Here is a 22,059-nt window from a genome sequence, read left to right as displayed (position 1 = left end):
ATACCTGAATACATTTTTTGGAAGTGCTTTAAAACATATATTTAATTGTATAACGATATTCCAGTTGTTACCCAGCCAGGTGGAAATGTGGTCAGTGTGTTCAATTCACAATCAGAAGGTCATGTGAGTTCAGTTTCTGGTTTGAGGTCAACTCGACCCATCATCCCTATGGGGATGGCAACATTGTTATCTATTAGAGGTGGCTCAAGGGCCAGTATTTTGAGCCAACATTACCGAGAACCTGGGTTTGAATCCAGTATAGGTACCTGTGATTTTAGTGGGCTTTCAGATGGTGTGAAGTGATTTGATGGCCTCGACTGGGTATAAAAACATATTCTTGATTGTTTTCAATCAAATTGACTAAATTCCAGCTCTGACAATGATAAACTATTAACTGTAACACATTCTAGTGTGAGGGTGTAAAAGGTCACTTGAAGGGATACAATAATTAATTGAGTTCTGTCTTCTATTTCTCTCGAGATACTTTTAAACCCACATGTAAAATACTAAATCAGAAATTGGAAAATTATTTAAAATCAGATCCTCCCGAAAATATTTTATGAGTTTCAGTGGATAAGGACTGTTATTCCTTGAGCAGTGAATTTTGATGCATATCTTTCTTACAAGGTAAATAAATAAAAACATTAATTATTCATCACTGTTGATTTCCTCAGTCAAGCCTGTTTACAACTCATTTTCCAGTTTGAGGAAAAACGCACACGTGTGATAGTGTATTGTTTATTATTTGAGTTTGTTCAGAGATTTTATTTTCCCAGTCTAGGGTTATGATGTCCAAGATGTGGCACATTAGCCTTCGTCTTGTGGCTAACAGCATGGCTGTCACAGAAATTTGCCTAAAATCTTCTGGAAGAACTGTGTGCGCGTGTGCATTCACTTCGGCTGTGTCCAAAATAATCGAATTTCATAATAGCACCACTGCATTCATACATACATCATTATTTGGCAACGACAGAAACATATTTTGCGGCCTCACTTTTCACTAAACTATTTTCTTAATTTTGCCAGATAAGGCCCACTGAGCTATATAGCTATTTTTCAGTAGCAACCTGGCAACAAATGATAGTTCAACGAAGTGGCTTATCACGTGGAAATTTATAGCAGCCAAATACTCTAAACGCATGTTTCTAAATGTGGATAGGAAAAACTGGAAGATCTGGATAAAAATTCACGCGACCACGGGGAGAACATGCAAATTCCAAATATACAGGCATCAGGGTCAGGATCGAACCCACAACCTCCTTCATACCAGGGGAGGGAGTAAACATTTCGCCATCGCGGCACCCAACTTGCTTTCTTGACATGTGTAATAAAGGACTCTCTCTCAGATGTCGATCTCCGTTGTCCTTTATTGGGTTCGTCGAATCTCCGTACCACGGCGTCTCGCTCAGGCCCGCGTCCCGCTCGACGACCTCTCCACAGCCCTCGGCTGCTCCGTTATGCAGTCTCCCTGCTGCTCCAATATGCAGTCTCCCTGCTGCCCCGTCAGGAAATCCTTGCAGCCACACCGCTGCCCCGCTATCTAGCGTCACTGCTGCCCCTTTCACAGCTAGCCTCTCACTGCCCCGTTAGCTCTCTTCGTCTGACACCGATGGCCGCCGGTGTCGACGTCTCCCACCGCGTGGCGACCGCGCCACACTCTCCGTCTTGCCCAGCGTGGCCTCCTCGTGTTTCACTCCGTCTCAACTCCTCCTTCCCCTTCCGGTTCTCTCCCTAAATCCTCTCCCCCCACGTGACCCTAACTCCACCCACTCCCCACGTGACCCAGACTCCACCCCCCCTCAATCCTTGCTCGCATTACACATGTATTGCTATGAATTCGCAACAGTTATTGAGCCTTCCTCATGGTTGAGAAAAACTGTTGTTTTCCTGCTTTTAGTAGCTTTGGTTGAAAATAATATTCGTAACATGATCATATTCCCCCTGAAAAAGCCAGCTCACTTTATCGAAGAGCTAACTTAAGTAAGGAATACAAAATATATCAGGTAAAGGGATAACTCAATCTAGATTTGAGGTTTTCGTGACTGCAGGGATCCATACTCTTTGGTTCTTTCGGTAAAGTCACGTAGGTAGAAAACAAAATAAATTAAATCACGACGTTTCGGGCGCAACACAAGCGTCCGTCATCAGCTGGGACAACCACAGCAGGAAACAACTGCTGAAGTGGGCAGAAGGACTGCCGTAACACGAGGCTATATAGGCAAGAGACGGGGGGAGGGGCCAGGGAGGAGAGATAGAGAGGGGGGGAGAGTGGAGAGCTGCTGAGTGAAGACCAGCTAGAAGGGATTAAAGGGAATTGTTGGGGGTGGGGAGGGGAAGAGAGCGTGGCTAGGAGTCGGGAGCTGAGGAAAAGCAAAAGGAGATGCGGATATGAAGGCAACACCATAAAGCATTTCAGGTTTTACCTGTTTAATAACATCCTTCCAATGATTGTTCTGAAACAAGGCAGAACCAACTCCTCCGCCGTGGCTGACCACTGCTATAACGCTGTGGGCTCTCATGATATTGTTTTTTCCGAGACCAAGGTACTCTGCAAACCGTCAGGATACTATCAAAGGTTTGTTCATGAAGCTATCCAGATATATAAACATAGACATAACTTCAACCGAGAAGATGGATACAAGTTGAGCAATCATTTGGAAAGATGTTATTAACCAGGTAAAACCTTGTGTTGCCTTCATATCCGCATCTCCTTTTGCTTTGCCTCAGCTCCCCACTCCCAGCCCCGCTCTCTTCCCCTCCCCACCCCCCGACAATTCCCTTTAATCCCTTCTAGCTGGTCTTCACTCGGCAGCTCTCCACTCCCCCCCCCCCCTCTGTTTCTCCTCCCTGGCCCTCCCCCCCTCTCTTGCCTATATATCCTCGTGTTACGGCAGTCCTTCTGCCCACTTCAGCAGTTGTTTCCTGCTGTGGTTGTTCCACCTGATGACGGACGCTTGTGTTGTGCCCGAAACGTCGTGATTTAATTTATTTTGTTCTATACCTACGTGACTTTACCGAAAGAACCAAAGGGATAACTGTCTGACATTGCTTAATATTTTATTACTTATGGGTTAGTTCGTGCATGCCAACGTTCAGCTCTACCCTAAGACACCCAACGAAGCCAATCAAGTCAAGTTGCCACGTGGGCTACGTATAACATTAACTGACAGTTGGTCAACATTTTTGGCCAGGCACAATATTAATGTCAAGTGGTTTCTGAATCAATTCTAGGCCTCCCCTAAGTCAACTCAGCCTCGTTCAGTGTGCGCACATAAACAGTGGGGATTTCAAGGTGGCCATGCATGCTTGGTGTTGCTCGCTAACACTTGTTCCAGCAGTTCGTTATACTACAAAGATGTGGTGTTACGTGCGACAATAAAGCATCAATGTTGAAATTGCTTACAACAAGTGAGAGTTAAATGCGGCGTATTTGTGGGGGTTCAATCCCGATACAATGTCCACGAGGTGGACAAGGTATTTGAACGAGGGGGGTTAGTGAACTGGCAGAGGAAGAGCTGGTTCTGAGTTCGCCAAATGATGGAAATCATGAGCCTCTTTAGGGTGGCCAATTCATCAGCGGTGCAGCAAGCGCTTTGAGTCAAATAATGATTAGCGGAGGAATCGCGTGGTCTCATTTGAATTGAGAACGCGTGGAGAAAGACGCGTGCGTTGTTGTATGCAGAATAGATGCGGGGCTTAATTGTATCAGGTAATTAACCAATGAAACATGCCAAACTCAGCTCAAATTTCATACAATAACCGGGGAACACCTCCCACACAATGAAGATGCGGGAAGAGATAACAGCAGCAGGACACCACCCAGCTAGCAGTGGAGAGAGGAGCGATCCGCGAAGAACAGCCAAGCCGAATTCTGTAAGTATCCAGCGCTACCCTCCGTAAGTATTCGGCTTGCATCACAAGTGGCCTCTGCCTCTGGTCCTATAGTTCTGAAACTACTGTATATTTTTCGATTTAAAGCTTTCGTGACTGCAGGGATTCATCTTCTTGGTTCTTTCGGTAAAGTCACGTAGAAGGGAAATAATAAAATAATAATAATAAAACATAAAATACAATTCTCAGGACGGCTGCTTGCGTTGTGGCCGAAACGTCGTGAGAATTGTATTTTATTATGTTTAATTTTTATTCTTTTATGATTTCCCTTCGACGTGACTTTACCGAAAGAACCAAGAAGATGAACTACTGTATATGTTGATTTCCAGCACGCCAGGGTCGGAAATTAATAGTCCCCTGGTGTGGTTTCCGTGGTCGTCTGGTTGGGGAGCAGAGACGAGCGAGATCAACGGACATGTCTCGGCAGTGGGGGTCGAGAGCAAGGAGGCTGCCTCTACCGCCATCCTGCGGGGGGGGGCCCTTGCCTGAGAGCGTCCAGAAGTCAAGACTCTGCTGCCATTGTTCTGACTCGTCGTTCACAGTCCGACATTGCACCGTTTGAGCGTGGTGACTTTAATTAGGAGGGGGGAGGGGGGGCGGCCGTGTGCCGCATCCCAAGAAGACCTAAATCGTGGCGAGGTGACAAAAAATTGCCTGAGGGCACAAGCGATAGTGGTGCTGAGTGCCATCTCCGAGAGTGCAAAGCTGACGACAAGTAAGGCCACTTGGCACCCAGTGGGAATGCTGTGTATGAACGTAATTTGGCACCGTATGTAGACATTCCATGCGAAGCTGAGGTGCGGGGAAAAGGACCCATTAAACACGGTAGTGCTAACGAAATTGGTTGTTCAATTTGCCCCAGCGCGATTATGTACTGCACATTGGGTGGCGAATGGCAATGTCCCCGTTATCCGGACGGATAGCCTAAAGGGCCAACGGTGGCCAATGTAGCCTTTAATCGAAAATGTGCCAAGACCTGGGTGTGCGTGGATATGTTTGGTTACTTGCGAAATACTCTGCTGATTTCTGTACGAAGCTTTCTCTACCATGTGGAAAATGTGGAAGATGACTAGCCTTGTCTCTCCTCGCGTGGGGAAGTTGCCTCTCGCACGACTTAACCCATCGTACGAGCACGAGTGACCTGGCTTGCCAAAACAATCGTTACGCCGCCAACTGTTTTGGAAATGTGTTAGTCGACATCGCAGGTCGTGTCATGGCTCGCAGGTAGTACATCCTCTGCTTGTTGCAGAGGCTCGCGGTCTGAACCTGACCGGCTGCCCAAGTTAATACTGGGGGTGTATTACTGTTAAATCCATGCCATCGGCTTAACAGTGAATGAAATATCGTATCATTTCCAAATGAGTAGGCCATTGTATTGTTATCTGGTAAAAATTTCATGGTTTACCTGCGAATTGCTCTTTTTTTTGGATTGCAGGTGCAACTTTGCCCCCTAATTGTGAACCTTATAGTGCAGTGCTATCACGAAGGTACTATATTCCATATGTGCTCCAATAATTATTGCAAAGGAATTTACGCATGTAAATTAATGCGCAGGCAGACGCACAACAATAAGTAAACCTGCATGTCACTGATAGGCAAGCTGCTTGACACCCTGAGTAAATTCTATTCCAATAAACTGTTGCAGCCAGATGCATGGCTTGTGTGATACACCTTTCCCAGTATACGTATTGTATTTTGTCGCTCAACCATGCAACGCCTGTCGGGCAAAAGCAATCGTCCCTTCTGGCGTTGGAAGCCTTGCATTCACTGCTTACCTTGGCTCGTAAGTCACGGCTATTGAATTCGCCTTTTTTTTAAAACCTGTGATTGAGTGACTTCAAAGATTTTGAAACGATGAATATGGAAGCTTAGTGTAATGACTTTTCTCCCCATAACATAAAGCCATTTGTAGTCGGCATTGGTCTGTGTGGTGACTCTGAGATGGACTTGGTATATGTCCACTGACCGCCTACAATATGGGTTTGCAGATGGTAGTACAATAAGTCTGTCCTACCTGGACAAACATTGCAGTCCCTCCCATAAGTGATGTTCTACACTTCAGCTTTACCACCATGCAAAACTACTCTTACATAAACTGACCATGCAACCCATTGGGACGTTCCGAAAGTCTCAACTGATGCTTTTCTGGGTATATAGAAAGAAACTTTAACTGTTAAAATAAAACGTCAGTCTGCATGTGCATGCTTTCGTTGGGTTTAAAGCATGTGGTCATTCCACATTCCTAATAGTAATACGCCTATGCAAATCAACATTGGGTAAGGTTATCATTATCGACCACGGAGAGATAATGGCTCTTGGCTCGGCCAAGATTTGAACTGAAAACGTCCCAGCTGTGAGCTGAGCACTTTGGCACACGCAACCCGGTTGGATAAATCTCCAGCTCGTGTTCCACTAATGAGTGGCATCGTTCTGCATTACTCATGAATAACTTCCCAGTAACATAGCACTTTATAAGATCCTGCATTTGCATAAAATGAGATGTCAATCCCAAAAAAATCGTGGATTGTTTTATTAGACTTGCTTCTAATCTCACAGGTATCGCCACTTTCACTCATTACTAAAACATACGCATTTGTAAATTTATTTAAAGAAACGTGAGACCGAGATATCATCTTGCTCCAATAAAATGTAGCTCATGGTTATTTTCAATGGTTCTGATCATGAACAGAAATTCCACTTACTGTGGCAGTGTCATAATGCAAGGATTAATTGTTGACGTCCTAAAAATCAGTACCCAATTTATCAAACCCAAGCAATTCCATTCCTTGGGGGATTCAAGATCACAGGCTTGTGATTTATGTATCACGCACTTGCTCCACAGGATAGTTTTTGGTTCGATTAATTTTATTAAGTAAAATATTCAGGTCTCCCTTAGAATAGTCCCCTGGTCTCACTGGACTCTTGCCCTACTTTATAAATAGAGGTAATCTATTTACCTGACTTAAATGTATGTAGTGGTAAAATGTGTATCATATATATCTGTGTGCAGGCTTCTACCCCTGTGCTGATGGAATATTGACAGATGTGATCTCATTGGAATGAGAATTACTTTCAGGATACTTAATTAGTATGGCTGATATAAATTCTTGGAATGATAAAGTATAGATATAAAAAATATTACAAAATTATCTGGGGTCTAGCATCACAAACTTCGAAAAATCGACACTAATTTCCTAATTTATTAACTGCTTTATTTTCGTTCCTCGCGTTGACTGACTTATTTTGGAAAAGGCTTTTTCCTCTTACATGTTATTTGACAACCCATAATGCTGAGCAGTTTAACAATCTAGAACGGCTGCATTGTAGTTTCCACAGATTGTTTGGTCACAAGAGCATCTAAGAAACTAGCTTCTTTGCCCGTCCTAGGATGGAAGCTGTAATAGTTACGAAAAAAATGAGCAGAGTATAATTGTATTGTGTAAATTGAATGGCAGTGAATCTTGCACGAAAGGTATGTCATAAAACACTTCACTGCATTTCACTGTAGCACTGTATATAACTGACCTTAAATGTGTTCTAATTCACTGCTCTGATACTTTATTATCTTCTGATTTCGATCGCTGGGGTTCGAATAAATAGGATTGCAATACAATATCTGGAAAATCACCGAGAAATGTCTATTTAACCAAAATGTAGAAGTATAAATTAGACTTATATTTCGTCTCAAGTGCTGAAAAAAAAATTAAAGACCCCCAAATACACTTTGTTGTTGCGTAGAAATATTTATTAGATTCACTTTCCATAAAGAAACGTGAAACTTAAAGCGAATTTGCGAAAAAATTTTTATTTCTGCTCGACATTCTTAATGATGGGGGGGTGCGGCATGTGGAGTGATGTCATGCACGGGACAAACTCAATAATCATGAGCGGATGACGTCACTCCACGGGCTATAGGCTACTTTTATCAAAATTTAGAAGCAAAAATTCGACTTACCTTTTGTTTCAAGAGGCTAAAGAAATAAATGAAGACGCCAAATACATCTTCTTGGTTCTTTCGGTAAAGTCACGTAATAATAAAATAATAAAAATAAAACATAATAAAATAATTCTCACGACGTTTCGGCCACAACGCAAGCAGCCGTCCTCAGGTGAAGAACAGGTCTGTCAGAAAGACGTCTGAATGAACACCACCAGGCTTGGCAGCGTATATTTAAGCTGGGTTGGAGAGGGAAGAGTGCCTTGACAAAGGAATTTGCATATCAAGAGGAATTTAGCATATTTATGGGAAATGCAGGTAAGTGATTAGTACTACTTGTGAAATGCGTAGGAGGTGGGCGGGGGGTTTCAAAGTCCTATTATGCCCGTGCATTATGCAGGATTAGCAGCATCAAAGGGAGGGGATAGGGGTAGCATTAATAAAGGGAAGGAGTGTTAATAGTATGTAGCTGCAGTAACTAAAACCACCACGTAAACAACTAAAGTATAAACTACATAGTATCATTAGTATACTAAATATACTCTACAATAAGCTGAGTTACTAACAGTAAGTAATACATTACAATTCTACGTCGTAAAAAATATAATATGCTTCCATCTAAACTTTATTCTCTTACATCACACGAGTCTACACCGTACTATATACTGCCATAGACAAACCCAACATTAAATTATATACTGTATTGCTATAAACCACCCTAAACCTTATACATTGTAATATTATACTACGTATTATTCTACCCACCCTAATGTATATCACACTGCTGTATATTCACTATACAATTACGATACTATATATTACTTTGTACATTGTATTAAGCATATAAATTTTATACTATTTGTTATTATACACTGTACAATTGACCGTCGTGTGAAAGATACTAAGAGGAAGCAACGAAATATGTCAATGGGAGAGTAGTGAGAGGAAACTTGCAGCGGAGCAAAGAATCCATTCCCTGCAAAGAATACAATGCCAGTGAGTGGAACGTGGTCTGAAAGTCACCGTAAACGTGAACACAATCAGTTAAGATCCGAAATGGTTTATTACGTCCTTCCAATGATTGCTAAGCCAGAATCCATCTTCTCGGTTGAAATTGTCTCTGTGTTTGTATATGTGGATCGCCTCATGAACGAATCTCTCATGGTAGCCAGATGGCTTGCAGAGAACCTCTGTCTTGGAGAAGTCAATATCATGTGAGCCCACTGAATTGTAACAGTATATATATTACAATTATGGCCTTGAATTTTACTGACATAAAATTCCCCGGAATTGAATGCATACCGCTACATGAATTTGGACGTGATACAACTATTGTTTTATTACAATATATCTCTATCCCTGTAGCTCATAAGTTGCCAATTAAAATTCCACCATTATAATAACACCCAATCACTTTTCTAAATCACTTTGTCCTAAATGCAAAATCACTCTTAATTTACAAAGGAATTGGCCTTCAGGATCCACCTGATAAAGTCTCTAGATATTTTCTGGATACAAAAAAACAAAATTGTTTTTTTTAAAGTGCATTATATTGAAAAATGTGACTCGAAGTATTTTCCGAAAAGTTAAATGCCATGTTTTTATTTCCCCACTATTTAACAGACGTGTGTAGGTGCAGTGACGTACTGAATGTTTCAACTACAGTCTCGTATGACACGGATTTTCACCTTCGAAACCTACCCACTCCGGGGTCCACAGCTGTGAGCTGTTACTGGTCTTTAAATTCCCCAGGCCAGGTGTGGCTCCAAAGGGTCATGGTTGTCAAAAAAAGTTATCAAGGAAGCCGGTACAGATTTCTCCCGTGGCCCCCATCTGCGGTGGGGAATTGGCTGTAATCGATCACTCTGCTTGTTATTAATGGGGTCTGGGACAGGCGCTTAAGTGTGCATGAGTACGTATTAATCCATGCACATGTGGCCATCTCTGCATGAATGTACATGGCTGCCAAAGTGAGAGGTGCGTGTACATATTTTGATTCGCTACGCCACGTGGTCTAACAGTGCACCTAGCGACCACTCCTCTATCAAGTTGAATGGTCATGAAACACCTTTACAAATGGTTCTGACGTGAAGATACACGTATGGGCGACAGGAATGAGCCAAAAGCATATGGAGTGCTCGGTGCTTGTAAATATCCCTCACGGTACACAACGATTCACACATCCACTCCCACCCTTCTCAGAAATTCAATGAGTTATCATATTTTATTGAGTACATAAATGATTCAACCATGAATTCATTTTTGTCTAATTTTTATGTTCTCCTTTGTGGTGTTTCTCTATTTTTATGTCATTTGTATTAATTTGTCCGCTACGCGAGCCTACATATAACAGTAAATAGTAGGGAATGCATTGTAATGTTCATAATTTTCAGAAATCATTGTTGAGTTTCGCATAATAACAAATGCGTGCACATTAGAGCAAAAGCAATGTTAACGGAGTCACCGAAGCATCTTTGTATATCTATTCCTTAAACGAAGACGGATACTCTTTACCCAACATACGTTTGTGTGCCATTCTCTGCCAATTTCCAACGTATATAGAATAATCCACCTGCCTTTCTCCTTGGGCAGTGTCTGGAGTATGCACAGTTGGTGAAACGCTCGTCGTCTAAAAATAGCGACACTCCTTGCTGGAAGTAGTTTCCTTTGCGAACCCTGCAGAATATAAAAAAAAAAAATTAAATGCCAACTTGCTCTAAAGTCACAACTTGAAGTTAATCTATTTTATTTGCCAACATCAAACTATAACAAAAACAATAATAACATTGAAAATGTTCGTCCAGTTGGAATCCATCCGGTTTGATTTGTGTGGATGTGGGGAGGTAAGGGCTAGGGGAACGGGTGGGGAGGTAGGGAAAGTTGCGTGGGGTGGGTATGGGAAAGGGTGGGGGGCACCCCACTTTTTTTTCCTGGAAGTGTTTAATTCCACGGACGTCATGATACCAAACTTTTTCTGGAAGGGCGTCAGTAAATGGCAGCCAGTTTAACGATTTTGTTTTAAGTGTGTCTCTTCGAGAAACGGCAGTTACTGGCAGCGTTGGAGATAAATGAACTAAAATTATCACAGAAGAAACTAGACTACTGGTGCATCAAGATTGGAGAAGATCAGAGTACCTGGAGAAAACACACCCATGAGGGAATATCACTCTTAAATATTCAAGCTACTATATGGCTTCATGTTACACTGCTCTATTGAAACATAATGACAGGATTGTTTGCAGTAAATTTAACAAGATACAGGCGTTCTAAAAGAATGGGCATAGATTTGATAGAGACCAACCTAACATACGTTTTACGGGGCATCAAATGGAAAAAGATCATGATAAAAGGGGGAGTGCCTGAAAGGCAAGCCACAGGGTAGGCAGGGAAATTGGTCTGAGCAGGAGTGTGTACACGTGATTCAGATAAGGCACTTTCCTGCACGTTTTGATTGCACACTTCAACAGTTGTGCAGGCAAGCTTGACTGGCGAAGCCTTAGACAAGAAATATAATCTCACGGAGCATAAGAATGTAGCCTAGATTTGAAGCTTTCGTGACTACCAAAAGAACCAAAAAGTATGGATTCCTGCAAAGTCATGTAGGTAAAAAAAACGCTGTGTTCTTCCTGGTTCAGCAGTTCCACTGCTGGATTATTTTTTCCGCCTGAGGACGATCGCTTGTGTTGCGATCGAAACGTTGTGATATATATATATATTTTTTCTACCTACGTGACTTTACCGAAAGAACCAAAGAGAATGTAGCCTAGGTGGAGGAAAACATTCATTTCCATAATAAAGGTTTTTGGGTTAGATCGCGTTATTTATAAATTTGTCGCAACCCTCCACCACCCGACACGGCCAATCAGTAAAAGATGTGTCACGTTGACAAAAGACAAATAGTTCACTACTTTAGCCCATGTTTCGCTGGTAATTATATCCAGCCCTTACCTCCCCACACCCACACAAATTCTGGCAAATTGCCCGATGATGCTGGATGTAATTACCAGTGAAACGTCGTACTCAAAAATTTAAAATGTTGTGGATTCACTCTTCAACACACCGGTGGACTAAAGTAGTGAACTATTTGTCTTTTGTCAACGTGACACTTTTTTACTGATTGGCCGTGTCGGATGGTGGAGGGTTGCGACAAATTTATAAATAACGCGATCTAACCCAAAAACCTTTATTATGAATAATATTGGTCGCGAAAGCCTACGAGTTAAACTGATATTCATTTCCTTTGCAGAAATAGATATTGCATCTCAACACTTGGTTCGGCATAAAAATACTGATTCATTGATTGATTAATATGAACATTCACAAAGCGAACGCCCTGTGAAGGCATCCTACATCCTTTCTGAATTCATCAGAGTAACAAAAGGCTGAGAATATTGCTTCATTTATAAATCCCAGCAGCTCTGCTCTATTGCAAAGGACATATGGGGAGTGGTTTCGATACCCTCGTTGGATAAGTGCAGAAAGCTTTCTGAGTCTGCAGAAAGCTTTCTGAGTCTGCAGAAAGCTTTCTGAGTCTGCAGAAAGCTTTCTGAGTCTGCAGAAAGCTTTCTGAGTCTGCAGAAAGCTTTCTGAGTCTGCAGAAAGATGGGCAGTGCTGTATGCATTACTTTGGAAGATATCCTCGTGAAGGTTGAATTGCATATTCCAAAACAACTCGTTATATAATAAACTGACCAAATAATGTCCATAATGTATCCATTAAGTTACATAGCAATTAAGTGTAATATACATAAACACAATGTGTCTACTTTATAAATCATTGCCCGTAATGTTTGTTCTGTAATGTAATCGCAGTTTGAGCTGGACTGCGTATGTATGTTGAACTTCTTTCGTGCCGTGTGCGTAACCAACCCTGCTAATCGGAGGTGCGGGGGAAGGACAAAAATTAAACACAAAAAGCAGTTTTTAAAGAAGTGAGTGTTCATTTTAGATTTAAAAGTGCAAAGCTCCAGTGGCTTCCTAATAAACAGACTCTTGACGACTACATGTACAGAAAATAAGTATAACCCGTAAAAACAAAGTTTTTCACTATAAATCCTTTATATGCGTGGCAGCGAACTTAATAGAAAGGATTTAAAAATATATTCGCCTGTGGAGGACGCGGGGATCGATTCCGCGACCTTTGGCATGGGAAGCGAGGGCGCTACCAACTGCGCTACTCCACCACGGCCTGTGGAGGGGTTACGCTCTGGGCTCTTATACTGTGAGGTTCAGCCAAAGCGATGAATGAGTTCTATTTGAATATATGTAAAATATTTTTTTTGCCTAAAAGTGTAAAATTTTGGGAATTTTTTTTTCACGAACATTAATTGTCTGGCACAACGAGTCTGTGTGGAAAATGTCAGCTCGATTGGATCACGGGAAGTGGGTTAAAAAACGAGCGAAAGATTTGCACGCAAGCAAGCAAGCAAGCGAACTTAATATAAAGGATTTAAAAAGACAAGTTTCATACAACCATGACAGGATGTTTGATTTACGAGAATTTGGTTTAGTATCACATTGCCAGCTTTGAAGGGTCGTTGGTGACCTCACATTAGCCCAGAGTTCATTGCTATCAATTTAAATTAGCCAAGCATCTCCCAAATCAAACAGTGGCGAATCGCACATGTCTGACAACCCTGTACCGCTGCTAGAAATTCCACATTCTCTTGGCAGGGGGCCAGTCATGCTGTAGGATGACTACAGTTGACTCCCCACGAAATGTGACTACAGAGGAATGACGGGCTAAGCTGACCTCCAGAAGGGATTTGAACGATTACACTGTGTATCAACATTTTTTTTGTTCCTGGGTAGTAAGTGTTATTTTCTAATAGCTTATGCTTCAAGTACAGAAAATGGATATTATTCCCCATAAACTTTGCTTTTGTGACCAGGACAGTGATGTTTAGAAATTTACCTATTTTCCAGAACATTCCAGATAGATTCAGTGTTGAGTAAACTTGGAGGAACTTCTAGAACATTCTAGAACTTCGCAGTAATATAAATAGCAGAATAAATACAGGAGCATTAATCCCACCGGTTAAGTTTAGTTCCAGCTGCCGAAGTGGATACATATCTGCATTTTTCTGAGATGGCATCAAGAGGCTGCAAGCATCCGGCAGACGCATTTTGCTATGTCTGCGGCTAATTTATCAAGACCAGAGAAAAAGTACTCTGTGGAAGCATCTGCAAAGATGTGTGAGGCCTACAAGGCATATTTCGGCATGCCTGTCGGGGATTAAGACAAACCCTGGGCACCTCATTTCACCTGCGAGCAATGCAAAAAAACTCTGGAAGGTAAGATGGACAATTGTTGTTCGGAATTTTACGTTATAAAATGTGTTACAATTTAAAAAATTGGTAAGTTTTCAATTTGAATTTTTTTGCGATTTTCAATGTTATTAAAAATATATATATATGAAAAATGTTGCGAGAATCTCTTACATATTAGTCATGGGTGAGATAAATGTATTTTTGAAGGATGGTACAGAGGGGAAAAGAGAGCCATGAAGTTCGCTATTCCACGAATTTGGTGGGAACCCACTGACCACTCAAGCAACTGATATTGCTGCATGGTGTACCCTTCCAAACGTCGGACTGGCAAGAATGCGCCTGCTATTACGTATCCCGACCTTCCTTCATCCATCGCCCCGGTGCCACACTGCCATGAGCTCCCCGTACCCACTCCTCCGGGGAGAAAGCAGCCATCTTTAGAAGAGAGCAGCAAGTCGGATGACAATTTCAGAGGTGGAGCTGAGCAGAGAAACCCATACTACCCCAAACAAAAAGACCTCAACAACTTGATCAGAGATCTTGGTCTCACCAAGTACAATGCCGAGCGTTTGACGTCTAGGCTCTATCAGTGGAACTTGTTGGATGAAAGTGTGCAAGTCGCAGATCAGAGGAAGTGTCACCAACCTTTTTGGAGCTTCTTCACCCGTCAAGATGGGCTCTGCTTCTGCCACAATGTGACCAGTCTGTTCGAGGCAATCGAAATCGCTTGTCACCAGAATGAGTGGCGCCTATTAATTGACAGCTCATCCAGGAGCTGCTCCATAATGGTAACAACTACCCATCTCTTCCCCAGGCTCACTCGGTGCACCTCAAAGAGGATTACAACAGCACCAAGACCTTGCTGGATGCCTTGAAGTATGATGAGTACGGTTGGGAGGTCATCGGAAACTTAAAAATGGTGGCATTCCTGATGGGTCTCCAAGGCGGTTTTACCAAGTTTCCCTGCTATCTTTGCCTTTGGGACAGCAGGGACACCAATGTGCACTACCACAGGTAGGACTGGCCACAGCGGACCGAGTTCTCTGTGGGGAGGAACAACGTCAAGTGGGAGCCACTGGTGGACCCCCGGAAGGTGCTGATGCCACCACTGCACATAAAAATTGGGCCTTATGAAACAATTTGTCAGAGCTGTAGATAAGGAGACGGCAACCTTCAAGTATCTTCAAGACTTCTTTCTTAAGCTGTCTGAGGCAAAGCTCAAAGCCGGTGTCTTCGTCGGACCACAGATAAAGAAGATCCTGGAGTACAATTAATTCCCCAAGAAGCTCACTAGTAAGGAAAAAGCAGCTTGGAACAGCTTTGTCCCAGTGGTTTGTGGATTCCTGGGCAATCACAAGGTCGAAAACTATGTGGAGCTGGTTGAGACTGGTGAAAAACTGCAGCACAATAGGCTGTAGAATGTCCCTCAAAGACCATATCCTTGATTCTCATCTTGATAAATTCAAGGAGAACATGGGAGCGTACTTGGAGGAGCAAGGCGAGCGCTTCTACCAGGATATACTGGACTTTGAACGCCGCTACCAAGGACAGTATAACGAGAACATGATGGGAGACTACATTTGTGGGCTGATTCGTGAAAGTGATTTACAGTATAATCGTAAATCTCGAAAAACTACTCGCTTCTAAATCTGTTGTAGTCCTTTTTGTATTACTGTATAAAAACATGTTAATTTTGATTCATATGTTTTTTTCTGACGTTACGTGAACGAAAATACACATTCGCCCGTTTTCTCATTGAAAATAGGTAAATTTCAAATATCACTGTCCTGGTTACAAAAGCAAAGTTTGTTGGGAATACTAGCCATTTTATATACTTTTTATACATAAGCAATTACGAAATAATACTTACTACCCAGGAACAAAAATTGTGTTACATAGTGTTATCCTTTGAATTGTGAGTCCGGAATATTAACCACAGCACCACCTGGCCGGATAATATTGACTAATTGACATCCTTCCAAATAACCTGTTTGCTTGCGTGTGGTAGTGGATATATTGCTGAGCACGCGTACTCAACCATTGTCTGGTTGCCTGTCCTGCGGGAGCACCGAGCACTCTATGCGTTTGGTTTAGACCTGTATATTTCCCGAACCATTTTGTACATGGCCTTTCGGTGTGTGGGAGAGCACACTGTTAATCACTGTTAGAGCCATTACTGGTTAGACGTGGTGTCCTTTTATAATAATCATTTATGTGCCACAAGTGAGGAAAAAAATCAAACCTCTGGTAACAGTAGATTAATGGCATTGAAATAAAAGAGGGCGTCTGTATTGATTAATGAATAAAATACGAATTGGGAACACGATGACACCTCCTTGTCCCCCATGCACTAAAGAACGTAACATTTTAATCGATATACAGTATACTGTGCACTACATCCTAAGCCTAATTTAATTCACCGTTAGTGTTTGATTCATTGGTTAGCATATATTTGAGTGACTCTTTTCAGGAAAGGTTAAATTATTTACAGGAAAGTAAACATTTGTGAAATGTGGTGAAAAAGCACACACATATAAACAAAACATTAGTAGATTCTATTTTAGCGGATTATGGAGATGTTGAAATGTTCATAAAGTCAAGTGTATCATTAATATTATCCTTTATATTTTACAAGTGAGACATTTCACTGCAGCAAGGAGTAGTTGTCGGTGAAACTTCCCTGCATTTGTGACGTGCTTAAGTGTTAGGCATCACTGAGATGAGGTGGTGGTGGATGGAATACGGTAGACGACAATGTACACATACACAGCGCCATTGATATTACACCGTTTAGAAAGTGTGTGGTTTATGCTTTGAAGTTTCTGCTGTAAGCGTCGGTAGGTTGATGACATTTCACCTAATTGGGCTTAATACTCGAGTTGTGTGTGGCTGAAACAACTTCCACTCTTGCAGACATCACTGAATAATATATTCGTAGACGTCCTCCCTATGTATCTAGAATAAATGCTGGTAGGCCCTATGGTAATAAAACTGGTTAATTGAGCGTAGGCTTGCGTAATAAAGCGTTTAGTATGAGCATGCTCGGAGTTAATACATCAAATAGAGTAAAACACAGTTCTTTGGACCTCCTTAACATCACACTTTTAAGGCAATCAGCAAATGTGTTTTTCATTAACTGCACGATTTGTATTACAGATTTGGCTTCTGTCTGGTGATAATGAATAATAAGATGAATTTAAAATGCATGTCAAACAATTGTGAGGCATGAGTCACACGTAGGGAAATAATTCAGCCTTGCTCTGTGTTATTATTACAACCGTGACCAGGTCGGCTGTATGGAGGTGAAATAATACATTTTGCAATTCTTTCTCCTTATTTTCCACAGTTCTTCACATCTGGTGCAAGCAATGAATAAAATATGGAAACAAAAGCAACGGACGGCACAAATGCGACTTACGTCAAGCTACCAGCGAGAAACATGGGGTACACCAAAGGTGCAACGCCTTGTCATGCTGGAGCAACGAAAACAACTGGTGCAAAGTGCCGCTGGCAAAAACACTCATTAATTGAATTAAAATAATATTTTAAGTATTGAGTGTGGACAATTGCGTAGTGATCACAATTAGGAGGTGCCAAACATCTTGTCAAACATCCTCGTCAACAAGAGGCTCAGACGAATGTCTGTGACGTCCTCTACCACAGGATAATGCAAAATTGGATAATTGTGAGGAAAAATCTATTATTTTAATATTCTAGTCGGTGAAGGTTTCATAGTTGTATAAAAAGAACATGTGATTATTTTGTTATTAAATGTTTCCTCCAGTTTTAACTTTGAAAAGACTTTATTCAAATACTGCCTTTTCACCAATGCGGTGTTGCATGCTTTATGTCTGATGTATACACATCCAACATGTATTATTTTATTGCAGCTCATTGCAAGTGATTTGGTCCTGAAGCCAACCTACCTCTACCCTTAATGACCCCTGCCACCACAACCGCCCCTTTCACAACCCTCGCCACTACCCCTAAACCAGCAACAACCTAAATGGAAATGGGGAGGGGCCTGGTGGAGGCTAAAAAGGAAGAGGCGGAGCCTAAAGAGGAAAAGGTGGGGCTTAAAAAGGAAAGGTGCAGAGCTTAAAAATTAAGAGATTGGGCATGGGTAGGAAGGGCTGGGACCTAATTAGAAAGGGTTGGGACCTATTGGCAAAAGGGAGCAGGTTAAAGAGGAAGTGGTGTGGCCTATAAAGGTTGAACTTCCCTGTTTTTGAGGTAATCGTGCATAGAAATAAATACGTGCAGCAGGAAGCATAGTTTTAGTGCCGTAGATGCAGACATAGGCTGGAAAAATGGCACATTGGGGGTTCACAACATATACAGTGAATTGTCTGACACGTTTTTTTTGGGTGTATTCATGCATATGCATCAAAGGAATTATGGTTGCAACCTCCGTGCTAAATCGTAAAGATAATGAGCAGTGATATTCTCGGTGACCATTTTGCTTCACGATTACACTATCATGCTAGAATTTGCGCTTTCAGATATATGCATTTGTCTTCTGTGGTAAATAATACAATCGTTAATAATCCCAACACATGAAAATGCTAAACTGTGCTCAATGGTGATTTTTTTTAAGCGATATAAGAAGTGCATTTTCCTTTTAAAATGCTTATTTTTATATTTGAGTCGAGCTATTGGAATCATAAACCGACAGTGTCCGTATGACATTTACATCTGGTCAAGGAATGTTTCCTCAAACATTATAGACCTAAATTTCGATTTAAAGCTTTAGTGACTGCAGGGATTCATATTCTTGGTTCTTTCGGTAAAGTCAAGTAGAAGGGAAATAAAAAAACAGAATATAAAAACATTCTCACGACGTTTCGGCAGCCGTCCTCAGGTGAAGATATAGAGCTGTCTTTCCGACAGCTCTGTTTCTTCACCCGAGGACGGCTGCTTGCGTTGTGGCCGAAACATCGTGAATTTTATTGTTTTATATTTATTATTTTATTATTTCCCTTCTACGTGACTTTACCGAAAGAACCAATAATATTATAGACCTACTTTTTAAAATTACAGGCCTCTCATCCACACGAGGCAGTGTACCCTTTTAGTTCCTGTAAAAGTGGTGTTCCTAGCATGAAAGCTCTCCCTAATTTATTTCTCACACATGGAAAATTACAAGGTGATAAACTCAATGTAACGTAATTTATGTTTGTGCAGTCATTGGTGACAGAGCGAAGACCATTAAGTTGAATACACTTGAGAACTTGTCTTTAATGAGACGGCTGAAGTGTCATTTCAAATCCTGGTTTGAGTCATCCTTGATGTGAACCCAGAGGGCTGCCTGATCACCCTCCTTTTAAAACGTTTACAGTCACGGTCATGGACTCTTTGACTTCGAATTGGAGGCGCAATGAACACATCCACTAGACCAGGGGTCGGCAACCAAAATAACAAGAAGAGCCATTTCTTTCCAATTCGGTACAAAATTCAGTATTTCAAGAGCCGCAATGCATCTGAGTACATACTGTACATACGTACATATCGTCAAGAAGCAGCCCGTAAAGAGCCGCATGCGGCTCCGGAGCCGTAGGTTGCCGACCCCTGCACTAGACGAAGGAAAGCCTCCAACGTTTTTTACTGCCTGCAATGTTGCTTTACCAACAGCAGACGCATCCCGGGTTCCAATTGATATGGAATTAAAGTATTCCCTAGTATATTCAACCTTAAAGCCATTTTGCACGTATAATACAACATAATGCAATGATATGTGGATATTCAAAAAACGTTTAAATATAATTAATAGCAATAGATATGCTTCTGAGCAATTCACCTGGGATGTGCCACAATATTGTCAAGCTTGAAAGCTAAGCAGAGTTGAGCCTGCGTAGTGCTTGGATGAGTAACCATCGATAAAACATGTGCGAAAGGCTACTGTGGGGCTGCGTTTAGGGCAGCTGAGGGCAGTGCAGAAAAATCCATTGGTGTACTGTACACCACCAACCTGCACTGTCAAGCATGGTAAAATAACCCCCATGACGGACACGGTGTGGCAAAGCCCTCCACTTACGTTGGACTGACATTAGACGGCATGAATTGTATACAGTATATAAGACTATCTCACGTTGCTGTACGTATAGGAAGAGGGACATACTGCAATGTCAATCGTTTCATCTTCACTGCAATTTCAACCATTGCAGTGAAGATGCAAATTAAGCACGTGGTACAATCTTAAACCTGGACTTGAACAGAGTTGGGGGCGGGGGGGTGTCAGCAATGTGGACAACCAGGGAGAGGGTGGGATTGCTAAACAGTGGGAGCAGCAAAGTAGAATGAGCAATCTCCCATTGAGCAGAAGTTGAACTTGGGTATCATATTGACAGAAGGTTGTTGAAGTTGTATGGCACAGGGAATAAGTGGAGAGAGGGTCCGTATAAGGGGAGTTACATCTTGGAGTAGATTTGGCATTTGTTTGGGAGGAGTTTAATGAATCTGAAGTGTTGCATGCTAGGATTCAATTTCTGGAAATAATTCTGGCTGCAGCATTCCCAATTTTTTTTTTATACATCCAACCTTTACACGTTGACATTGTTCCATTGAAACGTGAAGTAAAACGCATGCTTTATTCAAACAAGCAGGTTCACAAAATTGCTTTGATTGCCATCAAGGTCGCACCACCCACACACACTACCCACAGGACAATGATAGATTGTTACGACCATATCTGTAAACAAAGCATGTTCTTCTATAGGTCCTTGCTGAGATGGGAACAATTCTGTCAAGAGATGCATGTTCTAATGCTGATAACATCGTCTGGAGAAAAATAGTGAGGATGGTCTGAAATAATTCCCTTTCAAAATAAATGAATGGCAGGTAATGAACATGTGTGGCTTGTTCGCTACCGAGGGCGATGTTATTGCGACTGTTACTAATGTCTTCAGTGTTTCCAGTCGAAATAGGCACGAGTTCGTATGTGTCAAGAGGGTCGGCAGGGTTGGTTCAAGGTTAATGTGCAATTTCAAGCATCCCCGGTACCTAGAAGGGGGCGTAAACAGTGCCTTGTTCATTCCTTAAATATCTTGAAAATCAATATTTTAAATATGACCATGTGCTGTCCAGGAGGATTACGGGAATAAAGAAATAAATAACAGAGGCTCCCACAATGTTTATATGGGTCGTGCATATAATATCAGACGGCACAGGTAAAAAAAATTAACAGGCCACATGTTGCTGATGAGATTCAGCAAAGTTAAAACCATACCAAGGCCTGTCTAAAATGTTGGTATGGAGCGTCTATTGATCAATGGGTTATTATTTAATTTTGGCAACGAGAAATAAAAGCTTTGCCTGATTTATTATTGCAATGTGCTAGTTTTCTCAATGTCAGTCAAACGGGGTCTCCCTTCTCAAATTTGTTTTGGACATTGTTCATCTTCATTGGCAGTGCTGAATCCATTGTGAAAATTCGATATTTCTATATCTGGAGCCCAGTTTCTCCTTAAGATGACCTCGATTGACCTCCATAAAAGTTGTACTTATTGTATTGCCCCTGGATGGTTGCGCACCTGTATTTGCTTCTGCCTCGGATTTGAACTCGCAAATGTACAATCGCATCGAGAGCCCAAACCGCTGCACCATACAGCTGGATATTGTAATACTGTTAATTCATTATTTTACCAGGACGTACAATTTCAATACTCCTTTTGCGGATGTTCCTTTATTGGGATAGTTAGCTCATTCCTAGTCTCAAAACGGTGTTAGACCAGAGGACGCCAAAAGGTGTGCATCACAAAGACAACGCACTATCAGAGTAATGCGAGCTCGGGGTGAGCATCTACATCATGGGACCTCCTTTGCCAGTCCTCTGGTCTAACACCGTTTTGAGACTAGGCTCAAAAGAAAGCTGTCTCTGGTGTAGACCAAACAGTTTCAAAGTCAGTGCATAGATTATCAGTGTTTTTTTGTTTGCATTCTGATCACAAGTATTGTGGTTAATG

The 22,059-nt window shown here is 41.7% G+C and overlaps 1 long non-coding RNA gene across 1 annotated transcript; it reads left to right on the top strand.

Annotated features, from left to right (window-relative positions):
- The first annotated feature begins 3,742 nt into the window (after window positions 1-3,742).
- LOC144717672 (uncharacterized) lies at window positions 3,743-5,566 on the top strand. The gene is made up of 2 exons (XR_013585160.1): window positions 3,743-3,873; window positions 4,286-5,566. It is a non-coding gene; the product is annotated as an uncharacterized LOC144717672 (long non-coding RNA).
- The last annotated feature ends 16,493 nt before the right edge of the window (window positions 5,567-22,059 follow it).

This window comes from Lampetra planeri, chromosome 1, assembly GCF_965212315.1.
Source record: "Lampetra planeri chromosome 1, kcLamPlan1.2.h2, whole genome shotgun sequence".
Taxonomy (NCBI): Eukaryota; Metazoa; Chordata; class Hyperoartia; order Petromyzontiformes; family Petromyzontidae; genus Lampetra; species Lampetra planeri.
This window is presented reverse-complemented; position numbering and strand designations above follow the sequence as displayed.